This window comes from Pipistrellus kuhlii, unplaced genomic scaffold, assembly GCF_014108245.1.
Source record: "Pipistrellus kuhlii isolate mPipKuh1 unplaced genomic scaffold, mPipKuh1.p scaffold_m20_p_23, whole genome shotgun sequence".
NCBI classification, from domain to species: domain Eukaryota; kingdom Metazoa; phylum Chordata; class Mammalia; order Chiroptera; family Vespertilionidae; genus Pipistrellus; species Pipistrellus kuhlii.
In genome coordinates, this window is record NW_023425522.1 from 11,229,257 (window position 1) to 11,244,719 (window position 15,463).

A 15,463-nucleotide genomic window follows, 5' to 3' on the forward strand; every position below is an offset into this window, starting at 1 on the left:
CAGGAGGCCCTTGTTTTACAGATGAGGAAACTGAGGCCCGCACCAGGGAATGGACTTGACCAAATCCCTGCAGCCAATCAGTGCTGAAGCCCAAACTAGGGTTTGGGTTCTGAACACACACACACACACACACACACACACACACACACACACACACCAGGTCTCTGGTGACCACAATGCACTCCCGGGAGCCCCTGGCTTAGCTCAGCCACCTGCAGACTCTAGTGACAAATCTCCCCTTGACAGCTTTCTGCCCGATCTTGTCCCAACCTTGGCAAACACTCTCATTGGTTCTTATTCTGTTGGGGGGGTGGGGGGAGCCTTCATAATAAAAGTTACTAATAACGAGTGTCTGTGTCATGGAAATTTTGCATACATTTTCAAAAATAAAAGTGAAAGCTTGTTTTCCTTTACGAGGAGGAGGGCTTATGTTCCGCTGTGCATGTCACCCTGGGAAGGCACTGATGTACCTTGACATTTTAGGGCCCTCCTGGAGCACCGGGATGCTGCCAGCAAGAGCATGCAGGAACTGGAGGGAGAAAGCTTAGGCAGAGCGGGAGCCTGCCATATTCAAATACATGTTATTATTTGAAATTGGATTTTTGTGGCACCAGCTGCAGCAGCCACACTGGGAGTGTGAAGGTCACTGCTTCCGCTCTGTGGGACGCACCGGGCCCAGCTGCCGGGAAGTGTAGCTTCCGAGGCCTGGTACTGCCTGGATTCTTCTCGATGTGGCCTCTGTCCTCTCACACCGCCAGCCACAGGCAAAGGGTCAGCATCCACACCGAGACCCTCCTGAGGGTGAGCGGATGGGGAAGATCAGCTGGGAGCCAGGGGTTGAGGAGGAACCTGGAGAGCAGGGGCTCCACGTCAGGGCACTGCATTCAGAGGTCCCCAAGAAACCCTCCAAAGTGTCCCATGAGAGAGAGGACCCCGGTTTGGAAAGGCCCAGCCCCAGGCAGTGCCCCTCCAGCCACAGGGCCCTTTGCTGTGCCCACTCCCCTGGGGAAGCCCGCAGAGGACAGGGGAGGACAGCAGGTGCAGCGGCCTGCAGGTGCAACGTGGAGAGAAGCCCAGCCTTGACCATGTCCCCACGCAGGTGTGTGCTGAGGGAGGCCCATGCTAAGAGATGGCTGGGAAGATGATGTTGTTTTGAATTGGGTGTGAGATGAAGGCTCTGATAATTCATAGAAGCAGACTTGTTACTAACTGGGGGTAGGGAAGGGAGGAGGCCACCTATTAATCCCTAAGCGTGAATAGAAAAACTCAAGACATGCTGAAGACGTCATCTGAGAACAAGAAAGAATTATCCAAGAGGATGAATTAAAGGGACAAAGTGGAATGTTAAATTATCTTCTGCTCTCAGCCTACCAAATTCAGCTCGTTCCATAAACTGGCTACACGTGTTATCTATTTAGTGCGGTAGTTCAGAGGATGGACTCCGAAGCCATTCTGCCCAGGCACCTGTCCAGGATCTAAGCCCAGCTCTGCCACTGGTGAGCTGTGTGACTATAGGCAAGTCAAATAACTTCTCTGTGCCTCATCCATTAAAACAGAATTAGCAATAGAATCATGAGGTTGTTGTAACAGATCAAATTGCAAAAGATTATGCTTATGGTAGAGGCTGTCTCACATCAGCTAATAGATACTATTATTATTGATGCCCTACAATCCTTTAATATATGACTATATCAATTTTACTGCGGGTCAGAGATGTTAAATAAGTTGCTCAGGGTCACACAACTAGTAAATGCTGGTGATGGAACTTGAACCCTGGTCAATTCAACCGCAGATCCTCCTGTTCTTTATAAGCAGGCTATGCTGCCTCCCTTATGATCTTGGGGGGTGGGGAGAGACTCTGAGATTCAGTATTAATTGTAAAGTGGGGATGTGAATAATTCCTACTTCATATGATCTCTGTGAGATTAAATGAGTTAATACACAGAAGTCACTTAGAACAACCATAAATAAGTAGCTTCCATAGCCAGTGGCTTGGGGTTCAAATTCCAACTCTGCTGGCTGCGTGAACCTGAACAATTAACTTTCCTGTGCTTCACTCCTCATTTCTAAAATAGAGATAACAACAGTGCCCATCTCACATGGCTGATACACAGATTAAATGTGTTCGTTTATACAGAGCACCGAGACTGGTGCCCAGCACCTGGTAAATGCTGCATGATGGTTTGGAAGTGCCTGAGTTGGGGTTCAAAGCCAGACCTGTTGAATTGCAGTTTATAGACATTCTGCACACCTCCAGGAATACAACGGTAAGAGCCATAAAACATGATCAAGAAACACCCACTGGGCTGCCGGCGGAGCCCAGAAACACACAGTCAAGTGCAATGTCACTACCTGTAAGGGACTTGGGAATAGCTTCCTTCACCCCACACTGAAGGGGCAAGGCTGCCCCTTGCTGAGGGTCCCATGGTCAGTTCTCTACCATGGTCTCAGGGCATGGAAACTGTGGACTCGGCTGGCTCTCCCCCTGCCCGTGACTATAGAATATGAGGGCTGGTGCTCAGCAACTGCAATAATACTAGTTATGCTTATTGAGCACCTGCTGTATGCCAGGTCCTTTCCATTCAGGCGGGCTGGTGGGGGTCAGGCTGCTAGAACCAGGGTAGAGATTGCCCTCCAGCCAGAGCTCATAGATCCGGGAAGGCTGCTGGCTGCTGGCCAGAAGCCATGATGCCTCCTGCCCTCCACAGCTATCTGTCCTACAAACAGAGCACTCTCACAGGACTTCACCATATCCCAAGTCATCCGCCCATGGCTCTGAACTCAACAGCTTCCGGACAGAGGACTTATGGAGATGCTGGCAGTGTCTCCTGGTATATGTAAGGTGCATAGGCTTTAAAGCTACAGTCCCGATTTCAATGCCTGGCTCCACTGCTTGCTGGCTGTGTGATGCTGGGCAAGTTACTTGACCTCTCTGAATTTCAATTTCCTCCCTTGTACAATGGGTATAATGTCTGCCCATAGGGATGTTGAGAGGTTAAGTGAGACACACTTGGCATGGGATCATTGCTGAGGCCATGTTAGTCCTCCTGATATTACATCTCAGAAAAAGGGTTAACTGTAGTTAATTGAAAGGAATACACATGCACCCACACACACATACAATAATAATAGTATCTATTAGCTGATGTGAGACAGCCTCTACCATAAGCATAATCTTTTGCAATTTGATCTGTTACAAAACCGTCATGTGTTTGCTGAGCAGTCACTGTGTTCCCAGTCCTATCCGAAGAGTGCTCCTGGGGATCAAAGAAGGAAGAGAATAATGAATCTGTATTTCAAAGATGAAATAACACCCTTGGGAAATAATAATGATAATCTCTTTCACAATTATGATTTCATTTAATCTCACAGCAACCTTGAGCAGAAGATAGTTTTAATCCCTTTCATCGTTTTACGGATGGGAACACTGAGGCTCAGGGAAGGAAAGGACTTGCAGTGGTCACCCAGCACGTCAGCAGTGATGGGGCAGGAACTGGAACTCAGGTCTCTCTGAACTCAAACTCCGTGAACTTCTCAGGAGCACAGGGAATACTGACGTTCTGGGCTTGTTGGATACCACTAAGTCCTTCCTGAGAGTGTAGCTGTCCTTGCTGAGGGAGAGACTGGAGGAGCTGGGTGGGCTAATCAGGTGCAACTCCTGGAAGAGGAGCCATTCAGGTCAGGAGGGAGAAGGAGGGGCCAAGGTGCAACTGTGGGAAGCTGGACACCGTCACACTTTGGAGCGGCCTTGGGCATGCCCGTGCCCTCCTGAGCCTGGCCTGGCTATGCTACCATGAGAAGGCACGATTGTGCACCATCCACAGCTCTTCTAGCTCTGCCTTCCCTGAGGCGCTGGGTTCTGAAGTGCCCTGAGCTCTCTGTGGGGTTGGCTAAGGCCATTGTTGAAGATGGCATTGCGGCTCAACTTCTTCCTCCACCCAGCCCTACTTCCTTCTCCTCCCTTCCACAGGCCTAGTGCCCTCCCAACACACACACATACACACACACACACACACACACACACACACACACACTCTTCCTGTTAATAAGGCCCATGCTCTGTGTCTACTTCCTGGGGAGCCCAACCTGAGACAGCCCCTCATGGAAGCAATGGGTACTGCAGGGACTGGTCCCTGATACAAAACAGGTGCCTCCTGACTAGTGGCACCTGCCTGAGCCCAACAGTTAGCCCTGAGAGCTGAGGAATGAGCACTGAATTCCAGGCACCTGGTCCCACCTCCACTCACAGCTGTGAGGCCCAGGCTAGTCACACCTACTCTCGACATCCCAGCCATGTCTTTCCCAAACATCAGCGCCTTCTCTGCCCACCTCCTCCGGCTTTCGCCAAGATTGGATATCGAGACACCTTGCAAGCTGGAAAAGGCTGAGGTGTGGGGAGAGGCAGTTGGAATGAATTAACACCAGCTCCACCGCCAAGCCTTCCCTCCAGTTTCTTAGCCCATCGTGGTGCCAGAAGCCCTGCATGTCTATTTCCCCCCCAAAAAACACCAGCTGCCTGGCAAAACCAATTCTCTACTGCAGAGGAAGTAGCTCTGGTTCTCAACACCGCAGAAGGTTGGTTCCTGTTAACCTATGCTAGAGCTGGGGCTCAGCCGGCTCTGGGCAGCCTCTTTCCCACACCCCACCCTGCACACAGTTACCCCCAGCCAGCTCCTGTCACTGTGACTGACTCTAGACAAGAGCCTGTTAGATGGAGATGCCACTGGATCAGAGGGGAAGAACCCGGATGTGGGTTCTCTTATCCAGTGGCTGAAAAGCTAAGATCTTGGTGCTGCAATTAGTCTCCTAGAGCTGCTGTAACCAATTACCACCAATTTGGTGGCCTGGAGCAGAATTTTCCTTCCTCAGAATTCTGTAGAACAGAAGTCTCAAATCAAAGCACCAGCAGGCCACACTCCCTCTGGGGACTCTAGAGGGCCATTGGTTCCTCATTTCATCCAGCTTCCGGTGGCGGCCCTGGCACTCCTGGGTGGTGGCTGCATCACTCCAACTGACTCACCTTCACCTCCATGTGTCTCCCTCTCATCCCTTTTGCAAAGATGCTTGTGACAGCATGTTACCTTTGCCCTGTCAGGTAATAGTCGCAGGTTCTTGGCACCAGGACATGAGCCTATCTTTGGGGGGAGCCGTTATTTCACCACCTACAAATGCTCTTAGCAGATTCTGGAGGACTGGGGTGGAGAAGTCATGCCAGGCAGTTTCTCGGTTAGGGAGAACCCTGGTCTGGCCTCTGTTATGAGCACTGTCAAAGGTTAAAGGTGCACGGAGGTCTCTGCCACACCTTCATTATGCCGGGCCAAACCCATCAGCCCTGTGGTGTTGCTGGAGGGCAGCCTGTAATCATCCACCAAAGGGAATCTCACCTGGGTTTTTACATTGATCCAACACAGCCGCCATCTTCAAGGACACTCCCCGGGGGAGGGGGCGCAAACCAGCTCATAGTATGTTTTCCTGAGGTTTTGCTGGGTTTAGCCCTGCAAGTCTATATCCTGGGAACCCCTCAGTCCTGAGCAAACTGAAATGGTTGGTCAGTCTACACCCAAGGAAGCCCAGGAGCCAGTGGTGAGTTTGCAAAGTCTCTTGCATCATTAGGGTCTGCTCCGTCATCAGCTTTTCAGCAGGAAGGGGTCACTAGCCACCAGCCCTGGCAGACCCCCAAAGTGAGCAGAAGACATCGCTCTTCTCTGCCACCTCTCCAAGTCTCCTTCCTCTGCTTCCTGTCCTCCTGCTCTCGTGGTACTCCATCTGGGAAGCTCCGGGCCTCAATTTTTATTCTGGCTCCTCCCACAGCCCAGTCCCCTCCAATCTTGGCTTTGGTATCTCCAGCACTCTGTATGGCTTGCTAGGACGACTATTACAGAGTACCACATTCTAGGGGCTTAAACAGAAGAAACGTGTTATCTCACAGTGTTGGGGGACAGAAGTCTGGGATCGAGGTGTCTGCAGGGCCATGCTCCCTCTGAATCCCATGGAGGAATTCTTCTTTGTCTCTCCCAAGCCTGTGCTGCTCTGATGGAAGTCATTGACATTCTTTGACCTTTAGATACTTCACCCCTACCTCTGCCTTCATTTTTACAAGGCATTCTTCCGAGGTCCAAATTTCCTCTTTTTGTAAGGACACTGGTTCACATTGGAGTAAGGCCCAGCCTAATCACCTTGTCTTAACTTACTCAAGCCCTGTTTCAATGAAAAGATCACATCTTCACAGGTACTGGGGGTGCGACTTCAGCATCTTTTGAGGGACACAATTCAACCACAGTCCTCTCCTATGGGTGCTTTGGATCTTGTCCCTACAGCACGATTTGAGTTTTTTCCTTTTCTGTGGGCTTCAACTCTACCTATTAGACTCTCCTGTGGGCTCCTGACCTTTAAATGTCTCAGTCAGTGACCAGCTGGGCCAGCCCAGCGCTTCTAAGAAGATGTGTTGGGACCATTTGGTGGAACTCACAAATGAAGGCTTACTTTCTCAAGAGCCTTCAATGCAGATGTCCAAGGGATTCAACCAAGGATTCAAACATGCTGTGCACCTCCCTCATCTGGCCAAATCCTGCTCACCTTCTGGTCTCATCTTAAATGTCCTTCCGGGAAGCATTTCCCAACTGACCAAGTGACCAGGCTAAGCCAGGTTCCCCTGCATTTCTTTTTAGTATTTATCACATTTGTAATTAAATACATGTATGTATAATCATGTATTTAACTACATAACTTTCTCGTTAGACTATGAGAGTGGTGAAGGCAGAGGCCATGCCTGTCTTACTCACCACTTCATTTTTAATGAATAAATAGATGGTCTTCTGATATCTGCTTAAATCCTTCCAGAAATGCAGAACTCACTACTTTATGAAAAAGCTAGATTCTGACTGAGGAGAAAGTGACCCCAATTCCATTTTTCTAAGCTGCCCTAGTTGGCACCATAGCTCATCCTTTGATCTGCATGCATGAGGTAGCACCAGACACTACCAGAAGCCCCATGTGGCCAGGAGAATGATCTTTAAGACACGCCCAATCTTCTCCAACCTCTTTGACCTTCTGGAAGGTCTTCACCTTCTGTTTTTACATGCAACCCCAACCCTACTCATCTGCAAAGACAATGCATCAGTGCAAAGATAACAGAGTACAGTTTAGAATTAAAGGGAAACCTCATTTGTTTTCAGGGAGATGCAAATGAAAAGAAAAGTGTGTCCCTATGTCTTAACCTCCAAATTTTAAAAGATGGATAACATCTTGTGCACTGGCAGGGGTGTAGGAAATGGGCACTCACAAACCCTGCTGGTGGAACTGTAAATTATTTCAGCCATTTTAGAGAGTAATATAGCAGGATTTATTAAAGTTAAAGCTATGGAGTTTCTTTGACCCAAGAGCAATGCTGCTTCTGGGAATCTCTCCAAGTAAAATAAAGCCACCAGTACAAAAGATGTATGAACCAAGATGTTTATTATAGGATTGTTTATAATAGAAAAATGTGCCTTGGCCAGTGAGGCTCAGTTGGTTGAGCATTTTCCCATGCACCAAAGGTCACTTAACCCAGGGCACATACCTAGGTTATGAGTTCAATCCCTAGTCAGAGTATGTGTGGGAGGAAAGCAATTGATGTTTCTCCCTCTCTCTCTCTCTCTCTCTCTCTCTCTCTCTCTCTCTCCCCCATCTCTCTCTCTCTCTAAAAAAAAAAAATCAATAAAAACATATTTTTAAATAGGAAAGAAAAAACCTGGAGAGGAGACCTCATAGTCTACGGAATATTATACAGCTATTGCAAAGAATGAAAATGATCTATAGGTATTGACTTGCAAGGAGATGCAAAACATATTGAGTGGGGGGGGGAATAATATATGTAATAATGCATATAGTATGTTTCTATTTTGTAGAAAAGAAGAAAACCAGCAATAATAAATGGAGCCACATAGGTCTGGTCACATCTGGCGGCAGGAGTGAGGCTGGGGCCTCAGCATGTCAGCACCCCCATCACTGGTTTTGGGGTGGATGAGAATGACTGGCCACAGAGATCCCATGAGCCACTGGCTACTACCTATGGGAAGGCCTGAACCCTCTCAGCCTCCAGTCAAGGCAGATCCCAGGTTGACTTAAATCAAAACTCACTTCCTCATAAGAACTCCCAAAAAGGCACAACGGTCTCTTCACGGGACAGGTTGCGTTCTTATTGTCCAGGCTGAGGGGTTTAGCATCACCAAGGCCGTTCCAGATCCCATGGGCATGGTCCCTGGGCAGCATCTTGGATGAGAGCTGGGAGTGGTTCTCTCTCACAATACTATCACACTGCACAGTCAGTCACACACACACACACACACACACACACACACACACACACCAAAAAAAACAAAAAACTAACATCAATACTGTGAAAACCTCAAGTGAGCCCCCATCATTGGTCTCAGGAAGATAAAATGAGGTAAACTGACAGGATTTCTTTATCAAACTATGTGTGCACAAGCCAGGGGCCATGAAGAAACTCTTTGAAGCTTCAAGAATGAGCATGCATATGCAATTTCCAGTCTAATGACGTGTAACTTGTCATTCATGTCTTTGTGAAAGAGAATGGGACAGGCATTTCCAGTCCCTCCACCCAGCCATGGGCCTTTGCCACAACTCATATAAAGATTTCCCACCACCTGTGCTCCCCGACAAAGCCCATAGGCTCCTGGCTCTTTGTGGCCAACCCGTGTCTGCACAGAACTGCAGAAACTAGAGAGTGTCTTTGAAGTCTAAATTCCATCACCCTAGCCTTCGGCATTTAAAATTAATCAGTAAACTGCAGAATAAAAAAGTACAGATGCACTAAAAGCTGTGGAACGGATATCCCCACTGTTCATACTTGTTGCCTCTGGGGAACAAGAGTGGGGGAGAAGGGGCTTCATTCTGTATTCTGCATATTCCCACGTCAGTCGAATATAATGAGCATGTGTTCTGTGATTTTAAAATTACAGAAAAACTAGATGTTCTCTCCATACAATGATTTGGTTTGTTTCTGTTTTACTCTATTGTCAAATTTTGAGGGTTGCAAACAATGAAAATAGGAAGGGAACATAAAAGCTCATCTGGCCTCATTCCCTCACAGTGTAAGAGCCCATATGGGAGAGTGAGGAGAAGGCATTCTAACCGGCTTCGAAGCAAAATGAGGGCTAAGGGCCCTGGCCTCCTGATGCCCAGGTATGAATGGCAGACCCCAGCTCTTCTCTCACCAACAGACCTTCCACACTCAAGGGATGGGAAAGGACCGATCCCAATATGTCATCCCTCAGCTCAGTGATGATTCAGAACTCAGTCTGCATCTCAGCCACCCGTGGCTTCCACTGCCACCCAGGACTCCTGCTATGATCTAGACACAACCTGTCTCTTCTAGGACAGGGGTGATCATTACAGTGAGCTGGTCATTGTCACTCATCAGCATTTCCCCAAGATACAGACAAGATGTGGACTAGGAGAAGAGTCACCTCCTGGGGCACATTGCAGCTGGGCCTGCAGAGTGCAGCCCCACAGTGTCATGACTAGTGCTGTCAGCTTCAGCTTCACTCCTCCTTGCTTTGCATGCAGCATTTCAGAAATAGGCCATGACTAATAGAATTGACATCCATTCTATAGTTCTGTCACAGTGCTTCTCAACTGGGATTTAAAGAGGAATATAAGTGTCTGAAATATTTTCTGTGCAAAGTCAAGAACCCACACATTCCAGATCATGCCGGGGCACACTTGCTTCAGTCCCAGTCCCTTTCCGGTGACAAGAAGACCCCTGGTCTGCCTCAAATGTGGAAGTGGGAGATTGTTCTTGACAGGCGCACACCATGCATTGATTCAACTGAGACAAACCAACAGTCGATTCTAGTTGTGAGCAGTTGATCCTGCAAAAGGATGGAAAGCAAGAGAGGATCAAGTCCTTTTACATCGCCTTGCTGATATTGAATTGGCAACATTCCAAAGCCATGCCAATCTGACCAGACATTCCCACTCCTCTAGGCTTCCAAAATGACTCCTCCCTGGTAAATCTTTAGTCCATGTTCATGGTGAATTGAACAGTTGACTTTTCAGCACCCAGGACAGCATCTGGCATGTAGGTGCTACATCATGCTGTTTGTTGACATGTGGAGCTATGGAGTGAAGGACTTGAGCTTTAGCACTCTTCAATCTTTGGCATCCTAGCTGCATGCAAAGGGCCAGCAAACTTACCCAGACCCATGAAACTAGGGTCAAACAATGGAATTGGGGAAGGGGATTCCTTAAAAACCACTTTAGCCGAAACACTCATTTAGACCAGGGCACTGTGTAATCAGAACAGGCTCTGGATACCACTGGTCAATTCTGTCCAGACAAGCTTGGTACAGATAAGTGTGGAGTGAATATAAACAGACTTGTGCTAAGCTGTCCCCGCTGCCGGCAGACACAGGTGGGAAGGAAGATTTAAAATCAACACATTTCCATAATATATGTATCTATTGTACTTCATTATTGTCTTAATGACAAAAATAACGTATGCTAAAATAAAACAATAATGAACTACAGGAAGAAAAAGTGAATATCCCTCCCAACTCCAGTGCCACCTCTACAGCCACCAGCACCAGCCCTCAGGGTGATTGTCAGCAACCTGGTGCATATGCCCTTGTATCTTTCCCTGCACTCATGAACATAGGGACACACATAGACATGCAAACACATATGTGTTTCAGTTTCCCTCTAACAATGTAAGCTTCTGCCTAGTAAGCTAAAAAAAAAATTAATTTCTTTCTAGATCAAAATGCATCAACCTGAGTTGTTCTTTTTTTTTAACAATTGCATATTATTCCATATGGATGGCCCATATGTTATTAAAACATTTATTCTATTCATAGGTGTTTTAGTCAGAGTTCCCCGAAGAAACAGAGACAACAGAATGTGTGTACAGATAGAAAGAGAACTGTATTTTAAGGATGGGGAATGGGCTCCTACAGTTGTGGAGGCTGTCAAGTCCAAAGTCTGGCAGGCTAGGTCGGCGAGCTGGAGACCCAGGAAGGAGTTGCAGTTTGAGCCTGAAAGTGGTTTCCTTCCTCTTCGGGGAGGGTGGTCCTTTTCTATTAGGGCCTTCAACTGATTAGATGCGATCCACTCACATTATGGAGGGTAATCAACCTGCTTTACTAAAGCCTATAAAGTCTCATCTTTAAAACTTCTACAATAATGTTTGACCAAATATCTGGATACCATGGCTTAGCCAAGCTGACATATAAAATTAACCATCGCAACAGGCATTCAAAGATTTACAGATTCATTACTAAATGGAAGACTCTAGGCTGGTAGATTTTTGTCCACATAATTTTATTTGATCTTCACAATAATCTATGAAGAATGAAGGGTGTGGAAGCTCATGCCCTCCAACCCATAACATACCATCACCCTACTTTACAGGTGGTGAACTGAGGCTCAGAATCCAGGTGTGTCTAATTGTGTCTGATTCCCTCTTACCAACTGTGTGACCTTATGCCATTGAGTCAACCTCTAGAAAACGTGCTCAACAATAGCACCTACTACTGGGTTGCTCTGAAGATCAAGTGAGAATGCAGGTGAAGTGCCTGGTAGTGAACAGCACCTAGTAGATCGTCAATGCTCAATAAAAACAGATATTATTTCTAGTACCATTCTCAGGAAAGGAGCCTGGACCCCAGTTTCACAGAGTCAGGAGCATTCCCACAGCATGTGGACGCAGCAGGTGCATGAACTATTTACAGACCACAGCGTCACTCCCAGGCTGGGGAGGCTCCTTAATTAAGAAGCAGCCTGTCCCACCACCTGGCGGTGCGCCTCCATTTCCTGGCCTGGGCTGAGTGTTGCCACAGTTGGCACTTTGCAGAGGAGATCTGAGAAACATTAGCACTCTCTGAAATCCACGCTCCAGATCCACTGAGGAGCCCACCTCTCCATCTGCCTGCACCAAACAGCCCTGGTTCAGGAGTAACTGAGAGATGCATTTAGAATGTGCTTTCGATGACTGAGATGCAGGCTGCTGAGCTCCATGCTGGGCATGCGTGTTTCCAGTGAGCGCCTCTTGGTCAGGGCCCCGGGCCATTTCCGGGCAGCAGGATAGGGTTTCCATGGCAAGTTCATCGGTGGCCACGCTGACCCTGCTCTCCCCATGGCTGGAATCGCCCCAAGGACACAAGATGCTGAGAAGCCACCGCCAGCTGTTTTTACCGACTGCTGTCAAGCCACCCAGGGTCGTAGGATGGTGTATGTGAAGTGAAAGCTGGAACACCAAGCAGGATACACCGTCCCATTGCCACCCCCACTGTCCCTCCTCACACAGAGACCAGGGTTAGACATGAGAACTGGGGTCATTTGCTTCAAAATGGGAATTTATGGAAGCAGCACCAATTTCTCTTCCGGCTTCTGAGATGGAGACAATGGAGGTGAGATGTGAAGCAGACTGATTTGCCTGGCCAGCCTGGCTCAGTGGTTGAGCATCGACCTATAAACCAGGAGGTCATGGTTCGATTTCATGGTTCAGTGCACATGCTCAGGTTGAAGGCTCCATCCCCAGTGTGGGGCATGTAGGAGGCAGTCAACCAATGATTCTCCCTCTCTCATTGATGTTTTTGTCTCTCTCTCCCTATTCCTTTCTGTCTGAAATCAATAAAAATATGTTCTTTTTAAAAAGAAAAGAAAGCTGGCTGATTCAGACAAAAGTGATTTACTGCCCACCCATCCTTGCTCTATTCTATGTAAAAAGAAGAGAGTTGAAGGGAAAGAAATGAATCTGACAGAGTAGCTAAGTCATCTGCTGCCCCACCCCCAAGCAGAAAGAGAGAAGGAAAAGACACAGTCAAGTTCCCCTCAAAGGAGGGCAGCATTTGAGAAGATGGAAACACATGTGCTGTTTGCTGGCCAAAGTTTTGAGGTTGGAAACCCATGGATGCTTCTTGCACCCATAGGCCAGGGGGACATGGAAATGGACCTGGGAGGGAGCCGCTACTCAGGGGTGCAGAAGATAAGCCCAACCATCCAGGGTCCCCAAGTCAGGGCCTCAGAGAGAGGCTGATGGTGAGAGACTCAGGGGATGGAAAGACACTGATCACCAGAGTACTGAGGAGAAGGGCAAGCAATGGAGAGCACTGGGCACAGAGCCCAAGCCTGGCCTGGCACCACAGAGTAGGCACAACAGAACACACCCCCTTCCCTGCCTGCCCGACACTGTACTGCCAATCACATCAGCAGGCCTTGGGGCCAAAGGCAGAGAAGGAAGGCCGGGAGTAGGGTGTGATTGAGCCAGCAATCCCAAGTGTACCTCCAAATAAATAAGAGACTGATAAAACATGGACTAGAAGAGATAAAGTCACATGCACTTCATCAGCTGAGCACTTAAAGTCAGAAAATAAATTCAGTTCTAAAAATCAACAACATCACATGTTCCCCAACCAACTTTGTGATTTTGTTGATTTTTAGAACTTAATTTATTTTCAATTCCATACCCATTACACAGACTGACACCAATAATACGGCCTGGCTACTGTGGTAGCTTTTCTCTGGGGAACACAGACAGCAGCTCTTGGCCTAGGGCCAGACAAGGCAGGGCCAGTTCAGACTTGTCAGGTGAAGAGGGGACAATGAGGCAGGGATATCTGTGCTGGAGCTGGGAGTGCTGCCTGTGGGGATCTTAGCTCACATCACCTCTTGTCATGCAAGGCTGTGTTTCCCCCTAACTGTTCTGTGGCAGCCTCGTCGGGGTTCCCCGGAAGCCGATTCTGAATTAAAGGTTTGAGAACAGGAGGTCTTTGGGGAGGTGATCTGAGAAAGCTAGGTAGGACGTGGGAAAGTGAGCAGGTAATGAAGGGCAGGGAGGGGAGTCAATGTCAGGTGCTTTCAGGACCAGTTACCACCATGGGTTGGTCCGGAGCATCCCTATCACCCCCACAGGCAAGGAGTCGGGGCCATGTAGTCATTCATTACTTCTTGTCGTGGCAAAGGCTGCTTCTGGTGGCATTAACTTCCAGGCACAGCAGCCTGTCCTGCATCTGGGCAGAGTGGAACACGGTGGGTACCCCAGAGCAATGCTGCCTGTGCAGAAATGGTGAGCTGTGTGGAAGCACAAGCAGGACACGTGTCTGCTAGACTAGGCACATCACATGTGACAAGCCTTGTCTAATCTCCTAAATCATGAATCAAATAGAATGATATGCCTAAATAGTCTCTGTCAATATGTTAGTCCTAAGATTGGAATGGATTATCTATGTCATTTAGTCTGACATCCCACCCAATACAGGAAGTCCTGCTGAACCATCATTCCAAGCAAAACTCATCGTGCACTTGAATGATCCCAAGAGAGCAAGACCACTCCCACCTAAGCCCACCTCTCTTGCTGAAGAAAATTCAATCTGTAGACAGTTTCTTCATCTGTGTTCAAAGCATCTCCCCCTATAAATTAATGCATTAGCCAAGGTTCTGTCTTCTGGAACCCCACAGGAGAAAACCAAGCCAGACCAACTGCAGTTCCCTCTGTTGTGGGCAGAATAATAACCCCTAAAGATATCCACAACCCAGTTCCTAGAACTTATGAATGCCCAGAGTCATCACAAGGTACCATACAAGGGAAAGAGGGGAGCAGGAGACTCAGCGATGTGAAGGGAAAGCAGAGGGGCAGGGGCTAAGATTGCTGCTTTGCAGATGGAAGAGGCCTGGAAGCCAACAGAAGCCTCTAGAAGCTGGAAAATACATGGAAAAGATTGTCCCCCACAGCATCTGGAAGTAACATAGCACTGCCGACCCTTGCTTTTAGCCCAGTGAGACTTCTGACCTCTAGATAGGCTTATACTGTTAGAAGCCACTAGACATGTGGTCATTGGTCACAGCAGCCAGAAGTAATTAGTATGGCCTCTTCAGTGCAGCCCCTGATGTAAGGGAGGCCAATGATGATGACCCTCTTCCCCAACTGGTTGCCTTTACAAACAAAACACTTTTTCAACCACCTCTCACAGGACACGATTTCCAGGCTTTGACCACCCTCATCGTCCTGCTCTGAAAACTCTCTGGTTCCCTGTGCCTAGCACACCTCTTCACATGATCATCCACAGCAATGGAGGTATGCCTCCATGAGAGATCAGCTTAAGCCCAGAGAAGACTGGAGTCATGGCCTCCCTTGATCCAAATAATCTGTCTCTCCACTACATTCAAATGTTGACAGCCTTGTCATGCCAACAACCAAACCCTGAGTCTTATTCATGGGAAATGTGTGAAGCCTGTTTGCCCTCATCCTGTATGTCTGCAGTTGACCCACGTGTAAGAGTTTACCTCTCTTCTGCTCACCCCTTAAACTTTTACTTCTCTTCCTTAATTTCAACCCACTTTTACAACCCATCTAAGTCATCTTGGGATCTGTGTTCTAGGGACAAGGAACCAAATCCAACTCCCCTGCGAGAGCCCCATTACCTGCTATATCTTTAGGGTCTTCCTCACCTGCTATGGCTGA